Raw genomic sequence first — 12,341 nt, 5'->3', positions numbered from 1 at the left:
ATTCAGTTGACCAATCGGCTGTATTCATGATCTCAGTGAGGCTCACTCCCAATGAAAAAGACTTAGACACCATTGTGCCCCGAACTGAATGGGCTCCAAATTAGGATACATCGATGCCTGCTTCACTCATGAGCTAACTTACCCATCTTGCTAAGGTAGCTGGAGTCACAGGCCTAAAATGTTTTAGCAATGCAATAAACAGTGGACCTTGCATGTCAGAACGAAATTCAGAGCTACCTACCTCATACGCTTTCAGTCATTGCACCACACATAGTTTGGGATTGTCTGGAAACATTGGGTAAGACGCCGATGTAGAATTACATTTGGTGCGCCTAGTAATATTAAAGTAACCCCCTCTGGGGAAAAATGACGACCAGCCAGATCCAAGGCTCTGATGTCGGAAACGCGTTTGCAAGAAACCAAACATAAGAGCATAGCCAACTTGGCCGACAGCTGCTTTCGAGATAAATACTTGTTCGCCGGCCAATCTTCTAAGAACCAGAGAACTACTGACACATCCCACCGAAATGAATACTTGGGACATGGTGGTCTGATCATCCTAATGCCCCTAAGTAATTTACAAACCCAGGGATGTTTCCCCACTGGTTTGCCCTCAATCGGAGAATGTCCTGCCGAAATCGCGGACAGAAAATTGTTAACTGTCCTATATGCTGAGCCTGAGGACGCCAAAGAAGCGAGGAAATTCATGACCATGGAGACATCAGCTGTAGCGGGATCGGCGTCCCGACGAACACACCAGCTACGCCACCTGTTCCATGCTAGTGAATACCACTTATGGGTATTATCTGACCAAGCCTGCCTGATGAAGTCAGAAGCGTCTGCCGAAAGGCCAGGGACGTGCCACCTGTCCCGGAAACTCGCCATGCCATTAGTGGCAGTTGACCCGTTCCTATCAGAGGGTGAGGAGTCTTGTGAGGGTCCAGCAACAAGTGCCATCTCTGAGGGAGGAGGACTGGTACGGCACAAGACATCCCCAACACCATCGGGAACCATGCCTGTGCCCTCTTCAGAGAGGTTACTAACACCAACTCCGCCTGTTGCCGCCTGTCTTGGGCTAGGACCCTGGTAATCATTACAAAGGGTGGAAAGGCATAACAAGGACCCGGGGCCACGTCTGAAGAAACGCATCCAAGGCCAGAGCCTCTGGGTCTGGTCGCCAATTCTAAAACTCCGGGAGCTGTTTGTTCAGCCGTGATGCAAAAAGATCCAACTGACAAGGACCCCATAAGAGGTTTAGCATCTGGAAAACTCAAGGGTGTAGCCGCCAATCGCTGTAATCCTGTAAGTACCGGGAGTGCAGGTCCGCCACTTCGTTCTTGTGGCTCGGGAGATATTCCGCCACCACCGACAGTCTGTGCTGTAAACAGTAATGCCAAAAATCCATGGCAATTTTGGCCAGGATACAAGATCTCGTGCCCCCCAGTTTGTTCACATATCGAACCGCCGATACGTTGTCCATCCGTAACAGGATGCAACAGTCTGTTTTCTGTGGGGAAAGGCTGCGGATGGCGAACGAACCCGCTAGCAACTCCAAGCAGTTGATATGGAGAGAGAGCTCCTCCAGAGACCATCGGCCCCCAGTTGAGATCCGACCGCAGCGGGCACCCCAGCCCCAGCGGCTGGCGTCCGATTCGATCACTACCTCCGGTTTCGAGCCGAAGATGGCTCTCCTATTCCACGACTCCATGTGATCTAACCACCACAACATTTCCAACCTCGCGTCCTCTGAAAGAGGGATCTGTTCGGCATAACCGAGACCTTTGCAGAGATGTTGGATCTTCAATCGTTGGAGCACGCGGTAGTGGAGGGGTCCCGGGAAAATCGCCTGAACCGACGAGGCCAATAACCCCACTACTCGGGCTATGGACCTCAAGGACACAATCTGTCTGCTCATAATCGATTTCAACTCTCTCTTGACTGCTATGATCTTGTAGGAGGGCAGAAGAAGCTGGCGGCTGCGGGAGTCTCTAACGGAGCTGGATGGCCCACTCTAGATGAGTAGCCACTAGTTGGGGGGACTGCGCCATGAGGATGATGTTGTCCAGATAGACGATCAGGCGCACTCCTTGCGCACACAGGGACTCTACCACGGGACGAAGGAGTTTCGTGAAGCACCAGGGTGCTGACGAAAGTCCGAAGGGAAGGACGGTGTACTCGTAATAGACACCTTGCCAGAGAAATTGAAGGAAGCGCCGATGTGGGGCGTAGATGGGGATGGATGAATACGCGTCCTTCAGGTCCAACCGGACCATCCAATCCCCTTCTTGCAGAAGGTTGCATAATAAGTGGACGCCCTCCATTTTGAAATCGTGGTAAACAATCCACCTCCTTGAGATTCAAGACTAACCTGGACCCGCCCCCTTTTTTCTCGACCAGGAACATATTGCTAAGGCAACCCTGAGGATGACACTGAGTAACCACAACCGCCCCTTTCACTAGATGTGCACCTATCTCTTCCGAGATAAAGTTCTGATCTTGTTGGGAAAAATTTAGGGGAAGGGTAGGAGAGTTTCGGAGGGAGTTTCGTACATCTCCAGTTTGTACCCTTGCAGCATCTCCAAAACCCAAGGATCTTGTGAGAGGGCGCGCCAGCGGTGCAGAAATAGCTGAACACGTCCCCCCAAGATCACATACGAATATGAGATAATTCTCACCTGTAGATCCGGTGTCCTGATGGCTTCCGTGATTGCCCCCGAACCGTCCCCTGCGGAACCGGTTCCTCACTCTTTGTGACGGATAGAAATTCGGGATGTCGGAGTTGTCTTGGTAACCACCTCTGTGGTGCTGCTGGCCACGTGGGGCGCCTTGGTTGCCTCCTCGGCCGAACGACCGCCCTCGAGTTCGTCCGGCCCTGGTGAAAATCGGCTTGAAGGCACGGCGTTGAGATTCCTGCGCCTTATCCAGGCCACTAAAAGTGGCCACAAATTTGGTGAGTTCCTTCAGGAATGGTTGGCCGAAAAGGAGGCCCTGGGCCACTGGACCCGCTTCAGATGAAGATAATTCAGCTAATTTGGGGTCCAGCTTGAGGAGGATAGATCTCCTCCTCTCGCTGGACATGGCGCAATTGGCATTGCCTAAAATGCAGACCGCCCGCTGCACCCATCCAATGAGGGCGTCCGGATTTATCGATGTTCCCGATTCCTTGGCATGAAACCCCAACTCCAGGATCTTCGTTAAGGGGCCAGAGAGATCCAACAGCTTATCCTGGCATGACCACCAGGCACTGTTGATGCCTTTTTTAGGATTCTTTGTGTATTTTTTCAAATATGTGAACATAGTCGGGTCCACCTCAGGAGTTTCCGCCACCCTGGCCGCCAGGTCTGGTCTTGGGCATTCCGACCGCAGTCGGGCCCTGACATCTTTGTCGAAAGGGCGGCGCAGGTGGGACTGGACATAGTCCACCACCTCTTGTGGCGTGAGCCACGCCGTGGAGTTGGGGTGGACAATGTCCGCTGGGTCGAAATTCAATACCTTGGGCTGCGGGGGCTCAGTATGGTGTTCCTTCCTGAGCTTCTTTGCTGGTTGAAGGGTCACGTCTTCCTCTGAGTCCGTGTCCGTGTCAGTGTTGGAGGTGGAAGAAGTGTCACCATGAGCGCCCTGGGCAGGTTCCGTCTGGTCCGCGTGTGCAATATACGCGTGGTCATTGGCTAAAGCATTAGACAGGCGCGCAAAATCTTCAGCATACGGATTGGCCGCATTGGCATCTTTGGCCTTGTGGCGCCCGGTCGCAGCCGGGATCCACCCCTGCTGAATGGTATACTTATTCAAATGCCGTTTAAGGGGCGCAATTGCCCGTACCAGAGCAGAATTGACGGAATGCTGCACACCAGTATCCAAAGCCTCCACAAGGTCATGTTCCAGTGAGCCTGATTGCTTCGCATCATAACACTCCTCTTCGTAACCGTACTCAGGGGCGGCCTTAGGCATGTGAAAGCTGTGCACCTGCACAGGGCCACCAAACCCCAGGGGCCACCACGGCAATATATATCCTTAATATAATAATCCTCTGAGGATGGATACATATTTGCGTGGCAGCCCCTGGTAGGGATTTGGAGGCCTCCGGCTCTGTTCCACTTCCAAACACCCTGAACCCCCTCTTTACTGGCCTTGGTGCTCCGCCCTGCCCGGACCCCCTATTCCGGGGCCCTTACCTACGCTCCCTGCCCAGGGCCACCATGAGCCTAGAGCCGCCCTTGCCGTACTCCTCCATAATAGGACGGTAATACCAACTGTGATGCTGTCACAAGGACTGAGGAGTAGGGGGGAGAGGTACAACCCCAGGCAGGCCAGGCTGGACAGCCAAATAGTATGTATATCAATATATAAATTCAGGAGTGGAGGGAGGGCCTGCCTATAACCAGCACCTCTCTGGGCAGTGCCTATGCCAATTGTACAGCCCGCAGCACTCTTCAGCGTTGGGCGTCTGGGGGGCAGCAATTTATTTCGGACTCCGATGTTTAAACAATCGTCAGTTTCCCGCTCCGATCTCTGCATAGGATCGCAGTGAAACTGACAGCCACACAAAAATGGCCGCCGCGCATGCGCGTACTCGCCCGCCCGAGAAAAACAAAGAGAGGACTGCGCACGTTAGAACGCATGGCCCTCTAGCCCCAAACTCCCGCTCCACTGTTCAAAGAGTCGGGCGCGTCGCGTCCGGCTGGGGCGGCTGACGCGCTCCTTCCTGCCGCGTGCCGAAAAACCTCCGCGGAATCAGGGACAGCGAACACGCGGGCTCAGCGCTGCGAGTACCACCTCAAGTACGCGCCAGCAGCGAGCCTGCTAGAGCGCGATGAAGAACAGCGGTAAGCCCACAGGAGACACAGCCGCTAAAGCGCCAACGTGCCATGCGAAGCCAAGCACAGCAGGCGATAGGCAAACACAATAGAAATACAAAAATTACGCGTCAATTACAAAGCGGTGCCCCCCAACCCATAAACTACCAGTGCAAGACAAGTAATAAGGGGGAAGGCACTTTACTGGCTGCGGAGCATCAAAGAAAGAGGTCGTGTGTGCCTCAGTGGGACATTATATAGGCACAGTCTCTATGGTTGGGCAGTACAGTGTGCTCATGGGACTTGTAGTTGATGATGTTATACTGAATAAAAAAGATCGTTTTTTATTGGCTGCTGTAATAAAGCAAAGAAAATGAGAAGCATAATCGGAGCCTCCGGTCCTGACATAGAATTCTAGGTGGGGACTGGGGGCGAGGATTATGCATGAAAATCCTTTTATTCCACTCAAGCAGCGTACAAAAGTTATCTTCAGTGTTTTACATGGGAAAAAATAAATGCAGGCACTTACTAAAATTAAACTGTGGGCAGGGGTGTGGTGGGCGGAGCTAGGGGCGGGGCTAAGAGGCCATCTCAGTTTTGAAAGTCCTTAAAATGTTGATTATTTTTTACAAAATATTGTGATCTCTCTCACTTTGTAACTCTACCAATCTGCATTCCTCTCCCTTTTCACTGCCCCTTAGGTCTCTCTCATGCGCCCTACTTGTAGTATAATGCATTTTAACATTTTATTGTTGAAAATATGAAGTTCAAACACCTCCAGTCTTATTGACCAAGGTATGCCCCTGTTTTGTGGCATGGGAACATTTACTGGCTTTTGACAATTTTGCCTATTTTTCTACCCACTGGTACCAGGGCTGCCATGTTTCCATCCTGCTTATGTGAGAAATGTACATGTTTATAGAATGCCTTTGTGTGACATTTGTATGTCTTATTTGTGACACCTGGAGTGACGCTTCACTGAAAGTTTAATTCTTAACTTGAACCAGGTAAACTGCCAAAGCAGTGCAACATAGTGTCCTCGGTATTCAATTACTCCGAGCAATACCAATAACATACCCATGAGTAGATACTGACATGGAGATGGTTGATTGCTCCAAAACTGTCCTTTACTGTCTCCATCTGTGAGAATCTCATCAAGCAAAGAACTTTCCATTGTACTCTCGTACCTGGAGTCCTGCTTCCATAATAAAATAAAAAACACTACCTTCACCAAAATAAATTAATAACTTGGACTGGTCTTGGTACTCACATGAAATCAGAACACTTCAGAACTCTGTTGTGAAGGATCCGCCACCGCAACTCAACCCAAGATGGCCGCCGGACTGGACCAAACCGAAAACGAGGTTGGCGTTGCAGGCTTCCGGGAAACGCCGGTCGAAACTCCATCCGGCCCACAGATACAAATTGCCGGGTATGCAGGGAAGGGGGTGTGTGAGAAGGAGCCGGACAACAGTTCCTGCGAGAAGAACAACGACGACACAGAGGAGGAGAACGATCAAGGAGAAGAGGATGCTGTAGCCCCTGCGTGCTTCCGAGAAGAAGAAGACGCCGAAAAGACACCCGACAACGCAAGCGAGACTGGCCCCCTGAGGGAACCAGAGGAGGCAAGATCTCACCAAACCACGGTCACGGAGGACGGTGGCAACAGGCGAGTGACGGGGGCGGCTGGGTTTTCTTTTAAGAGGTGGTGGGCGGGCCACCTGAGCACTTCACTGCACCAATAGCACTTTTACCCCTCACTTAGGCACCTCACTGATAGGGACCGGTGTTGGATGTGCACGCTTCCCCTACCCTACTGTGTATATTTACCACAGAGACCCTGACTCTTGTCTTGTGTGTTTTCTTTCCCTCCTCCTCCCACCCCCCCCCCTCTGGAGGCCGTTTCCAGTCTTCACCAACACGAAGCAGCTTGGGTCTAGAACAAGCCACGAAAGAAGAAGGGAACCGGAGCCACGGTTGTTGCAACTTATTTTGAACACTCCTTAAGAAACATGACTCTCCAATCACCCTAGGACTATTTGTTTACTATTTGTTTACTCCCTTTTGTATCATAATCAGTGACTCCTTAACTGGACAATCCGGTCTCTACCTGGATATGTTCATTCACAAGCCTGAGCATTTAAAACAGAGAAGAGCTAATAAAGCCTTTAAACCATTGTAACGACCGGATTTTTGGACCAGATAGAATCAGCTCACCAAGACACCAACAACCCGGTTGAAACGTAACCACCTCCCTCCTCAGGACCTACTTACCACGGTACCTACCTGAGGATGGGGAATTAGCAATATACAAGCTCATATCATCAAAAACACCACTAAATCTATAGGATTACTAGGAATACTCACTATTTACTAAGGAATTCCATATTCTACACCACACTCATACCTTATAGTCTCGCGACAACCTAGGCCCAGACTATGCTACCCTCCTACTCATAGTGAAGGGGGCAGTTCTGATTATTTACCATTACACACTGACCACAATCAGGGCTCACACAAGCCACAATCCTGTGGGTATAAACACCGTGTCCTTCCGGTGCTCTCATTCTCTCACACAAGCCACAATCCTGTGGGTATAAACACAGTGTCCTTCCGGTGCTCTCACTCTCTCACACAAGCCACAATCCTGTGGGTATAAACACCGTGTCCTTCCGGTGCTCTCACTCTCTCACACAAGCCACAATCCTGTGGGTATAAACACTGTGTCCTTCCGGTGCTCTCACTCTCTCACACAAGCCACAATCCTGTGGGTATAAACACCGTGTCCTTCCGGTGCTCTCACTCTCTCACACAAGCCACAATCCTGTGGGTATAAACACTGTGTCCTTCCGGTGCTCTCACTCTCTCACACAAGCCACAATCCTGTGGGTATAAACACCGTGTCCTTCCGGTGCTCTCACTCTCTCACACAAGCCACAATCCTGTGGGTATACACACTGGGTTCTCCCGGTGCGCTCACTAATGTCGCTACACAACGGCGATCACTGTCCTATTGATACCTTTAGCTCTCTCTCTGTTGGGAAGTTTCTCTATATATATAATATCTACTGGGGATGTAATATTATAGGTTATGTGATAGATAGACAGTTCAATCCTCTCACACAAGAATGGCCAAATCACAATATGCAAAGGTTATTCTCTGATATAACTGCTCCCTGCTCCCTTGCTCAGTTACCACTTACCCGGACGGGAAACACATCCGTCCACATAACAGCATCTGACTAGAAGAAAGGTTAACCTTATCAAGAAATAACAGTTACACAATGGTTCACTAAGAACTGGGGTCCCTTTATTACACAATAGCAAATTATAACATCACAATAACTAGCAATCTAGGCATAGCCTGAAAAGTAAAGGGAAATAGACACATCTAAGGAATACATAAAGCTTTATTACTAACACATCCACATATAGCTGACAGGAACTGTAGATAGCTAAAAAGGGAAATGGATTATAACAGACTGCACACCGCTGAAAGAAAAGGGATTAATCAGTGTAACAATACAGTAAGGAATATAGCTTAGGAAATAAAGGACAAGATTAATGTATATTTATATATATGGTGTTAGACCTGTCTGCTTCTGAGAGTCCCCTCACACTATGATTTATTTTGTTCCCCCGTGCCTCCTAAAATTTGTTGCTTTTTCTTTGTCTACCAGGACCTTTTTGTGTGTTGTCCCATGGGGCTAGATGCTCCTTGATGCCCAGTTGCTCACCAAGTTCCTGGCACCTATGTACAAGGCGCCTGACGGAACCGGTGGCATAACAAACTGGGGTTGTCAACCCTAAAATGGTGGACATCATTGTCCCCTATGAGAGTGACTCCCATTGGAGCCCCTCTGACCTCTGACCCTTTGAAGGTTTTGGCGCACTTTGTGTAACCTGCAAACCTAACAGGAATCCCCTCAGGAGTTACAAGTACACAAAATGGCTGCCTTAGGAAGCCCAGTACGGTGGCTCCTAATGACCAAAAAGATACCTTGAAAGGGCCATGTCATTGACATAGCCAGGGAAGGTTCTAGAACCTTCTGGCTTGTGCTGGCATCCTAGGGCACTGGCTATAAAAGGCCCAGTCCCTGGCGGCCATTTTATGAATGATCAAAGAACACCAGAAGAAGAGGACTTGACCCCAGATTGACACCTGCCCTGTTAACCCCCTGAGGCAGCTGATAGCGCAGGCAGAAGAGCAGCAGAGGTTGCTGGCGTGGACCATGACTGGCGTTCCAGTCAGAAGCGTGAGCAGTGACCTCTCGCCTTCAGCGCCTGGTCAGCGAGTGCCCAATTGCCCCTCAGAGACTTTGGCCATAGTTAGAGCCTCCCCGCCCCCCAGTGGTGAGATCGCGACTGCAACTCTTAAAAGTGCCCCCTTCAACTTAAGTGCCTCCTGGCGGGCGTTCGGACGTCTCCGAACCCACCGCCGTCGACGCGCTGTTTGTGGATAGAAGGTGAGGTGCTGCGCTGGGGCGGGGAAAGGCTGGCCTTAATTTGGGCGAGATTACTGTCTCTGCCCTGCCCGAGTGACTTGGGAGCTGGTGTGTGGGCCGGAGCCCCCCCGTGAGTGAGCCCGGAGGGAGGATCGCAGAGCCCCTGGAACCCCCCTTCGCCCTTGGGAGAAGTGCCATACTGACTGGAGCGCTTACCGGCGCCGCCGAAGTGAGGTGGGCCGTCTCTTCCCCTGAAGTTGCCGCGTTGTTGTGGAACTGTGATGCGGCCTCATTTTGAACTGTGCGCGCAGGTGTTTTGGCCCCTCCGGCAGCCCGTTCGACGGTCCCAAGACTCGTGAACTGGAGCCGCCTTCGGAAACCCCGCCTGCGCTGACAGAAGCGCACAGACTCCTCCGGCAGCAGTAGTATTGAACCGGCTGGCCGCGGAGTGTAATTGCCGTAGTCATTTTATGCCTTTATCTTCCAGATATACGCGCAATGAGTTGTGAGTGTGTCATGGCCGGGTTTTCTGATTAGATGGGATCAGCCCCTAGGGGCCCTTCCAACCCAGCCAGAACGTAACCACATCCCTCCTCAGGACCATCTATCCAGGAACCTAGGTACCTACCTGAGGATGGGGAACTCGCAATATACAAGCTCATATTATTAGAAACACCACTAAATCTATAGGGATACTAAGAATACTCACTGATGACTAAGGATATCCATGCCCTACCTTATAGTCTCGCGGCCACTCAGACCCAGACTAATCTACCCCAGGGCAGATATGACACACAATCCGGTGCGTCTACACATGGGCCTGCAGAACCCAATGCTCTCTTTTCCAAACGGTTTACAATCCGGCAAACCTACACGCCAGTCATCCCCCCTGGCGCTCTCACTTACACAAGCCACAATCCTGTGGGTATCCGCGCTGGTAATACACCCCAGCGTTCTCACTAACGCCGCATATCAACGACGACCACATTCCTATGAACACCTTCAGTTATATGTTGGGAAGTCTCTCTCTCCCTATTCACTAAGGGCTTGCTACTACAATATTAGGAGTTAGCCAATTAATATAATGTACCTCTTATTCTTGGCATCATAGGTCCACTCGCTCCCTATTTATGTGATCACCACCTACCTGACTGGGGTTACTCATCCATTCATATAAGCCATCACCACCTAGGAGATACATTTACCTGGATTGAACAAGAATACAAGGCACATGGCAGTTCACTAATAAACTGGGGGGTTGTTTAATCACAACAATATAGATACATACACAGATCTGTATTATAATTAACACATGTAACTGACAAAGACTATAGATAGAACACACCGCTGCAAGGAAAAGGATTAGCAATACAAAAGCCTAGGGAATAAAGATAAGATTAAGATGTAAGTGTGAAGTAAACTAATATGACAGGAGCGCTTTCACCTGATTAGTGTGAAGTCTTGTTCTAGCTGTCATCTGGGCTCCTCTCGCGTCTGTGTCTTGGCTCATCTCAGACTCTCTCTCTCTCCTGCACTCTTGGATACACCTCTGCGCTGATCACTTGGCACTGGACTTCTCTCCCCCACGGACTCTCTCTCCACATTCCAACTTCAATCTAATAGTTTCGGCCGTTCTGATACTGTTCATTTCACTAGCTTGTTCACTCTGTTTCAAGGTTTCTGTACCAATGTCCAATTAACTCCAGCTGCTCCCACAGGTTAATCCACGATCTCTACTTCAGTCTCTTCTAATAAGGCATTACTTCAGACTCCAGCTATTCACACCTCCTCCTGATAAGTAACTGCTTCTGACTGCTTCCTTCAGTTCCAGCTCACTGACTGTCTGTTTGTCTTCTCTCTGTTCCAAGCATGTCCTGTCTCTTCTCCTCTTGCAATTCCACTTCTTTAACTCTACCAACACTCTCTGCTCCTTCAATTTTAACTCAGCTCTCTCCAGCTTGAACCCTCTCTCTCTCTCTCCTACTCAAACAGCTCCTCACTCTTCTACCACTCCAGCTTGACTCCTCTCCGCTCCGCCAACTCCACTCGACTGCTTGGCTCCGCCACCTCCACTCGACTGCTTACCACTCCTCCACCTCAACACGACTGCTTACCACTCCTCCACCTCAACACGACTGACTGACTCCGCCTCTGCACTTCACTGATATAGAATGCTGTTTCCTCATGGAAAGTTCCAGCCATCAGCCCGCCGCCCACCAGATCTCTGCATCACCTCGCATCAAGGACACACACCCAGCTGGCCAGCCTTTTGTGGTGTCTTCGACACAGAGAATAATACAGCCTACCGATAAGGGCTGGCCCAGACCGGTTCTCTCCAAGTGAAAAACAGCTTTAACTATAAACTTTACCTTTACCCTGAAAAGCCTCTCAGCTCCCTCAAGATGGAGTCCCTCTAGTTCTAGGCCTGTAGGCCTGAAAGGGATGAAATACCCCTTAGCTCTGTCAGAATACCTACATAAACCATACCAATGTGTCTAATATAAGCAAGTATGTCAAAGCCAATAGGCAATAGACAGGTTAGAGTCAAGAATAAGGGATCTATCATCATATTAAGCAGCTATCCTCTTCTAGGTCTGGAAGAAAGGGCTTAAAAGGGCCAACACAAGCTAAGAATACCTATCCTAGATGTGAGCAAGATTAAAGTCTATATCACTGCTAAATAGAGCCAAAAACCCCGCCATAACAGAGTGCAACTAAGGGATTATCACGGGTATCTTGTGCCCAGAGAGCCCGAACCCGTGAACACTTCAAAAAAACTGTAAGAGCGCGCATTCCGCATTGAATGACAAACGTAATGTGTTTACCCTGAAAGTGATTAATTGGTGGCAGCGATACCAGAATGACCCGTGATATTTATGTGAAACGATCAGTATCTAACCTGCTAGGAAACTGTACTGCATCGCTGATATTTATTCCAGTCATTGTTGATATTTATTCCAGTCATTGCTGATATTTATTCCAGTCATTGCTGATATTTATTCTAATGTATTGAATCCTGATATTTATCCAGTATATTTATTTATTAGAGTCCAACTATTTATTCCTGAGAAACCAGTACCCAGCTAATCAAACCCATGTAAGA

Source organism: Lissotriton vulgaris, chromosome 2_1 (genome assembly GCF_964263255.1).
Source record: "Lissotriton vulgaris chromosome 2_1, aLisVul1.2, whole genome shotgun sequence".
Taxonomy (NCBI): domain Eukaryota; kingdom Metazoa; phylum Chordata; class Amphibia; order Caudata; family Salamandridae; genus Lissotriton; species Lissotriton vulgaris.
This window is presented reverse-complemented; position numbering follows the sequence as displayed.